This window comes from Notothenia coriiceps, unplaced genomic scaffold (genome assembly GCF_000735185.1).
Source record: "Notothenia coriiceps isolate Sejong01 unplaced genomic scaffold, NC01 NC01_scaffold00026613, whole genome shotgun sequence".
Lineage (NCBI taxonomy): Eukaryota > Metazoa > Chordata > Actinopteri > Perciformes > Nototheniidae > Notothenia > Notothenia coriiceps.
Window position 1 is genome coordinate 636,931 of NW_011359314.1, and position 7,726 is coordinate 644,656.

The window sequence follows — 7,726 nt, forward strand, 5'->3', positions numbered from 1 at the left end:
TTTTATAGTTCTAATTATAGAAGTTTATATAAAAGTACAAATGTATAGTATTCTACATAATGATCTAGAGATTTCTATAGTGTTCTATAGAATTCTTTAGCATGGCTTACAAATACGACTATGTTCTATAACATGCTATAGATAGGATTTTATAGATTTTTTTGCTAAGGGTTCAACCTACATCCTCGATAGAATGCCCTGGCCGTTGCACTGAATGAGAGCTTACGTTTGGACTGACAGTTTGATCAACCAATTATATATTGATCTGTAGCCAATGGGCGTATTCTTTCAGTTTCCCTCGGTTCCAGGGTAATCTAGAACAGTGGTTCCCAACCTTTTTTCCCAAGAGCCCCCCCAAATGACTCCTGTTGGAAGTTGCGACCCCCCCCCCCCACACACACACAGAACAACAGCGGTANGTGAAAGAAGAAAGTGAAGAATTTAGATTGAAATGATACATGAACACTGGGGGCTTGAATGTGTGATGAGAGAAGAAAAGAAAGTAAAAAGGCTTGGAAAAGCAGCAGAATATTTGAACTGCAAACTTTTGAACTAACTTGATGGCGAATTATCTGTCGCCATGCCAACGGCATTTGATGAAATCTCAAAATTGTCCAGTAGATGTTTTCACGGCTGGAATGTTATCACACATGTGAAGTGTGAGCACTTTTTGAACATTTTCAAAGGAGTTATAGCGACATCGTCTTTTATGGCGAGGGATGCATTTCCATGGAAACGGCTATGCTGACACCCCATAATTGACGTAGAGCTGTTGAGGGCAGGACCATTAACCATTATCTAAAGTCTGCTGCTCTGAGCATGTCAGTTGGAGTTATGACATCATCGTGTTCCATGACACAGGTGTTTATATTTGAGCTAACAACGTGTCCAGAGATCAAAGGTTTCCATGGTAATCCAAGCTTCCCCATTATGTAGGAATTATATCAATAATTCAAATAAATGTGGCAAAGGCTCAAATTTGTTGAACAACACATTTGTAACAGGTTTGTTAATTGACCAAAAAATATGAACAGTTGGAAGATTGAAAATGGGATTATTATTAGGATTATTTGTAGGTCATTGAAAGTAGAATCATTTAGAAAGATGTGAACATTTTAGTTTCTATTTTAGAAAAGCTGACACTGTAGTGCATCGCTGGTTTTAAAAGTGATTTATACGAGTCATGTTTAAAGATGTGCAATACTTAAAATGTTAATAAAGATCCTCTGAGTGTGTGTGTCATTAGTTAGCTGATAAAATGTTAGGGATAAATACCTTGACATATTGACTACAAGAGCTTGAACCAAACAAGCAACCTTGTATTTTAAAGATTAACTGACAAAGCCACTGTTGCACGTGGTATATAAGTGGTGTGGCTGAGTACTTTAAAGGGTTCATGAATAGAGGGGACTTGAATGTGAAATAAGAACAAGAAAATAAAAGTCTAAATGCATGAAAAAGCAGCAGAATATTTGAACTGAAAACTTTAGAACTAGTACGTCACCAATAATGTCTAAAATATGTGGAACATGTTGAAGTCAGTATGAAGTCTCCATCAGACGGAAAAGAATAGGCTGAGACAGTCTGTTAAACTCCAGTGACCACGTCATTAGTCTGCTGCTCTAATTATGTCAATTGGAGTTATGACATCATCGTGTTCTATGACACAGGTGTTTATATTTGAGCTAACGACGTGTCCAGAGATCAAAGGTTTCCATGGTGATCAGTGAGAGGAGAGCATTTTCATTGTTCTGAATGAGAGATAAGCCTGTTACATGTGAACGTTTTGTTGAAGAACCGTAACAGATATCGGTGACATTTCAAAGCATGAAGCATATCAAGGAACTTGAGCATCTGAAGTGTACTTTTTGTGTATTTTCGGGTTAATAATGTGGCCTTTTTGGCAGATTAACTAAAGGTGTGCGGTTGCTGTGGTGGGGAAAGGTGAGACTGAATTTACAATGGGTTTTAATGGAGACATGTTGAAAGTGTTTGTCACTTCATGCCCTCAAGAGGCATTTTGTTATGAAGGCAAAATAAAATCTGTCCTCCACTCTAGCTGTGACATCAAGCACTCTAAAATCTGAAGAAGGCCTCTTTACCAAGGTCTGAACAATGTTATGTTATGTTAATTAATATCTATAAAAGTAAGGCTCAGATTTAAAAGTTGTGTTACACGAATAATGTCAGAAAGATGTGTGACATTTTAAAGTTGGAATGAGGTTTCTGAGTGAAAGTATGAAGGAGCAGTTAGAAGTTGAATTTGCATGAAAATTGTTGAAGTCTGAAGAGTTCTCCATTGACTTCCATGTTCAAAATGGGATGTATTATGGTATGTATCTCTGGAATTATGAAAGTTCTGAATGATAAAAGTAATAGCCATTGATTCCCGACCGAGCTGAACGTTTTGATGTTCGAACAGAGTTTATGCGACGTTCAATGTGGGAGAAGAAGCAGCGCAAAATAACCCGGCGGAATAATAAAGAATTTCGTGCTGTGTCAGCATTCCCACTAAATTATGTGTGTGAGTGTGTGTGCCTCAGATGCTTATTGTCAAATGTGAATGTTACACACTTAACTTTGTTCTTCACTCCCTGAGGGGTGGTCAGCATAACAGAATGCAGAACCGTCTGTGTGCACCGAGGCTGCACTAATGTATCAAACACAGGGGTAATTCATTCCAATTAGCGGTGACTCATTTAGGTAAGTAATGTCACCACAACCCCTGATGAATGGCAATCTAATCAAAGACATGAGTCGGGTTTTCTTTGTCTGAGGGGAGTAGGCAATTGATATTCAGGGAGAAAAAGAACTACAAAGCAAAATGACATTTTCGACACAGGGGATATTTAGAATCACCTTGTTATTCGAAAACCTTTGGATCAATGTGTGTGTGGAAGTGTAAAAGCGTACTAAATAAGTTAAAGTTTGGACTTTTAGTAGGTACATCTGAGCCTGCTTTTTGATGGCTCCACTTGGGAATTAGGGTAACGTTTTTTGATGGGTTTTGCCAGTTGTGCTGAATCAAAATTAAGTAAAATGCTATGTTAGATCTAACACCTCAAGAAAATGAGTTGCAGGATATGTTTGACTACTCCAATTATAAAAGACAAAATGCATAATCTGGTAGGAGAAATATCTATGTCTGAAACTATTGTCAAGATTGTCTAGTCTGTTCATCTTTGGGTTATCGGCATTTTTAAACTTGTATTGCCTTTGACCTTGTGCTATAGTCCTTTCATTATTTTGTATTACACGGAACATCATTCATTGAAGTTAATCCAAGAATATTCAACCTTAGATAAAGAAAAACAAAGTCCATTTACTCCGGACTGGACCATGCTCATATGAGCCATCATCACTAGATATGACTGTCATTTGTGTTTTTGATAAACTTTTGAAATGTGTGCTTTACCATCCATTTTCCATTAGTCAGCCATGACCAGTAAGTAGCCAACAAGTCTCATACCAATCAAACTTACTCTACCTTTTTTTAACCCTACAGTTCAAGCCTTTATTTGTGGCAAACAAACAATAGCATTATAGAATCTTTGTATTTACTAATGTACTTAACAAAACCTTGAAGGGTAGTCGGAGAGTGCCAAGGCTGTTTCCACATTGGACAAATTATGTATGTCTGCTCCGTGATTCAGCTTCATTTGAAAACATCCTGGGTTCTTCCTTGGTCGAGGAATCACCCTACCACCAGGTTTAATGAAAGACGGGCTGGTAAAATGTGGAATACAAGTATTGTCATTAAAAGTCTTGTGAAAATCCAAATTATTGTTATACAAGCGCACTAGACCAACCCTAACCCTCATTTGTTGAATTGAAACAGATTTAAAACATCCTTGAGGCTGGAGACAGTAAGCCAATGGTCCAAGCTGATGGTCGTTGATGTTAAATTTAAATAATCATACCGTACAGTGAACATCTTCAACACAGCACATAGTAGTGCAGTAATGAGACCAAACCTGTGGTATTTTACCACTTTGGTCCCACGTGTCGACGACAATGTTTTTTGTTTTTGTTAGAAGCATGAAAAAAGATATGTGGTTAACACAAGCTTACAAGCTTTTGACCTTTTTATTTACATCATAACATATGTCAGTAAATACCCCCCTCGTGAATGTCCAAAGCTTCTTTGTTTCATAAAAATGGCAGTTGCTAACAAGTGACTTCAAAACCTTCTAAACATCCACATGACGTCACAAGTCCGCCTTTGGATTAGTGTGAGTGATGCACAACCATGTGAACGTGATGTTGTTCGTTTTATAGCATTACTTTAGCTCTTTATTCTTCCGATTGAAAAATCACTAAATGGTGTTATGTGGAGATTATTCTGCTGAAAAAAACTAGTAGAAGATCATAGTCGTGTATTGGATACAAAGTTGATTTCTGCAATATACTGAAAACCAGAAAAGACAGTGGTGACTCGTCATTAGGGGCACAGCCCCACCTAGTGTCAGCAGAAAGTAATTAAAATAATAATTCCAAAAATAGGAAAAAGATATATATCTTAAAATATGTTGTAAGATCATGTTGAGTCATCTGCTTTGTCTGTACATTGCTGTTTTGGTCTGCGTTCTTGTGATCATACTTGCCAACCCCCTTTTCGCGGGAGACTCCCGATTTCATTGCCCTCTCCCGTTTTCCTCCCGGGGTCATATTTCTCCTGCATTTCTCCCGATTTCTGACAAAATCGGATTTACTCAGGACTCCACTCTGAATTGAATACAGCTACACCGTTGTTTGGTTTCCATGGTAGCAAGTCTCTTTAGTAGCAACTGAAAGTCTGAGAGGGTGAGGAAGATTGTCACAGAAAACAGAACAAGAATCGACAACTCTACCCTCTGCTCAATCCTTTCCTGTAAAATACAGGTCCAGCCCACACATATGCTCCATCAAGGATGGTGCTTCAGGCCGCAACTACAATAAGCATGTTAATGTTAATCTAATACAGCTCCGGCGATCCACTAGTCCAGTTTAAAGGGTCCAATGCATAACAAGTAGCCCACATACAGTATAAACATTTTCTAAAATGTCTTTTGCTCAGAACTGGATACAACGATGGAGGCGGTGCCCGTTGATCAGTGGTGCAAATCAAATTGCCTGACTTTTGGCAAATCAGGTGACTAACTCGCAGGGGGGTCTGTTATCGTACTATTTATGTGTTGTCCTAGAATCCCTGTATAACAAAATCCGACCCGGATTAAGTCTGGTCTGGAAACGAGGATTTGTACTAATGAACTTAATTCAATTTCAGTCTGTTATATTGACCTCGCAAGACCGACCAAATGTTGTAGTCTCCCCCACCACGTGTAATTGTCCGACACACATGGAAAGGAGTGTCCGTTGTGAGGAAGGACAGGGTGCCGGGTACGTGTTTTTTTTTTTGTTTGTTTTTCTTGCAGGACACTTTTTGTCCCGTCCCGACTGCCTACGCGAAACGGGTTACTGTAAGATCTTTCTCATTGGTGAAAAAGTGTGTGTAGATAAATCTGGGTTGTCGGTTGCTAGAGTGTTGCACAAATTGGCGTAGTGCGATGTTCTGTGTAATTAAGGAGTATGTAAGCTCCCGCTGGTCGTTACACGCGCAATCCTGTATATACGAGCGTGTTTCACTTATTATATTCTTACAATCACACTATCAAATCGAATGTAGTCTTTAATCCGTCATACCGTACGTATACAAATGTGTTATCGACTTTTTCTTATCTTGTTATTAGTTTGCATTACGTTTTGTCGCCTTTGACTTTGTTCACATGGGTGTCTCTTCTTTGTGTAAGTTTGGTAGTTATTAATTTTCGTCGAATCACAGAAAAGTAGTTAGTAAGGAACCTTAATCACGAGGTCAAGTCGCGACGTGTAGTATAAGAGAGTAAGTCTTAACTTATACCTCTCTGTATAATTGCAGCGTAACTTTATGTACGTAGCTGTGTGCGAGGTTAGTTTTGGTGACTCGTAGTAATAGTAGTAAGGAGAGACGTCAGTAACAAAAGGAACTAATATACAAACGGTAAAGGTTTACTACAAGTTTGTAACTTAATAATGTCTTGTTGTTTATTTGACAAATAACTCCAACTGTTTAAGAACACCTGACATTTACCTGTAAATTACGGTTCGTCTCACTAGAATATTATTTTACATCACTCCAAAGGACGATCACAAAGAGGAAAATATTTAGAATTGTGCGAGCTCTTTCTTTTGTAATTGTATTTGTGTCCAATTTACGGAGTTATAGTGTCTGGTGAAAAGGGTTCGTGTGTAGAACCTCTTACAACATTCAAGGATGTTTGTTGTCTCACATTTCTAAGTCAGGTGTTACACTTAAATGTAGGCTGGGTTGAAATTGTTTGTGGGATCGAGATGATCAACAATGACTTCGATTTGTACAACACTCGACATTTACATATATTTGTGATTGTTTTATTTTTTCATTAATTTAATCTGGCGTTTGGGTAAATCCGTCTGTCTTGCAGATTTGGAGTTCCGGGCCCCCGGGCACTAAGTACAATACACGGTGTTGTGTCTCGAACGTGTTCTGTATATATTACAAATAATATCGCCAATCGTACGACTAAATGTCTTCTGGTTTATTTGAACAGGGTGTTACAGTTAGAGTTTCAACCTGAATAACGAGTCTTAGAACTGAAACAGAAAGCACAGTTTATTCGGAAAAAGAACATCTACACTGAAAACAAGTCTTAAACTGAAAAAAAACGTTTTACAACTGAAAAAAAAATAAAGTGAAGAAAAAAAAAAGCGCTGCGCCGGCGGCGCCCGAGAAAAAAGTGAAGAAAAAAGAAAAATGAAGAAGAGAAAATGTACACTCAAAAAGAGATAAACGGAGTCTTAAACTGGTAAACATAGCAGTTGTTATAGGGAAAAAGAATCTTAGCACTGAAAAAAAGGTTGTTACATAGAAAGAAAACAATTTCACAAAAGAAAAAAAATGAGAGAAAAAAACACTGAAAAAGAAAGGTCTTACACCGAAAAGAAAGTTTAGGTGAAAAGACTGTAAGGAGTGACGTCTCTGAATGTTAATAAACGGGGATCTGAAGACGAGAGCTCCTGCAGTCAATGTAATGTTTCCAATAATGGGATAGGGCTATTATTTAAGGTTACGTCTCCGTTAGTACAATATATATTTATGGTAACAAATTTTATATATGTTTTATATATATGCTTACATAAAATTATAACAGAACTTCAATGGGGCCGCCCGGAGCAAGCCGTACGGGTCCCTGTCACCTCTACACGCGGCCGCCTGACGGCTAACTCCGGTGGACACCGGATGTCGTAAGGACATGGTGTAGAAGAACACCGCCATGAGCGCCTTACTCGGTTAGAAGGTCAGTCGAGATGTTTTTTGTGGTTCGGCGTCTCCCTGACATGCTCTCGCTTACAAGTCATCCCTATCCCCCTTACCGCCGCCGCCATGGATGTTGAACAACCTACAGTAACTACGTTTTATGTAACAAGCACTGAATTTAACCCTTTGCTCTGCAGTCAGACGATTGTATGTCCGATATTAAAACGCTCGTTGGATACTTGTGGAACTTTTCGGGAATAGTTTAGTGGACCAGGATTAGGGAAACATTTGGTAGTTCAATAAAATCCCAGGTAAGTCAACTGAGTCGACCCTGCACCCCTGTACTGCCTCGCATCTTTCCCGGTTCACGTAGTACGAGAGATCGGGCCAACTCGCGCCTCCTGCTCCTCC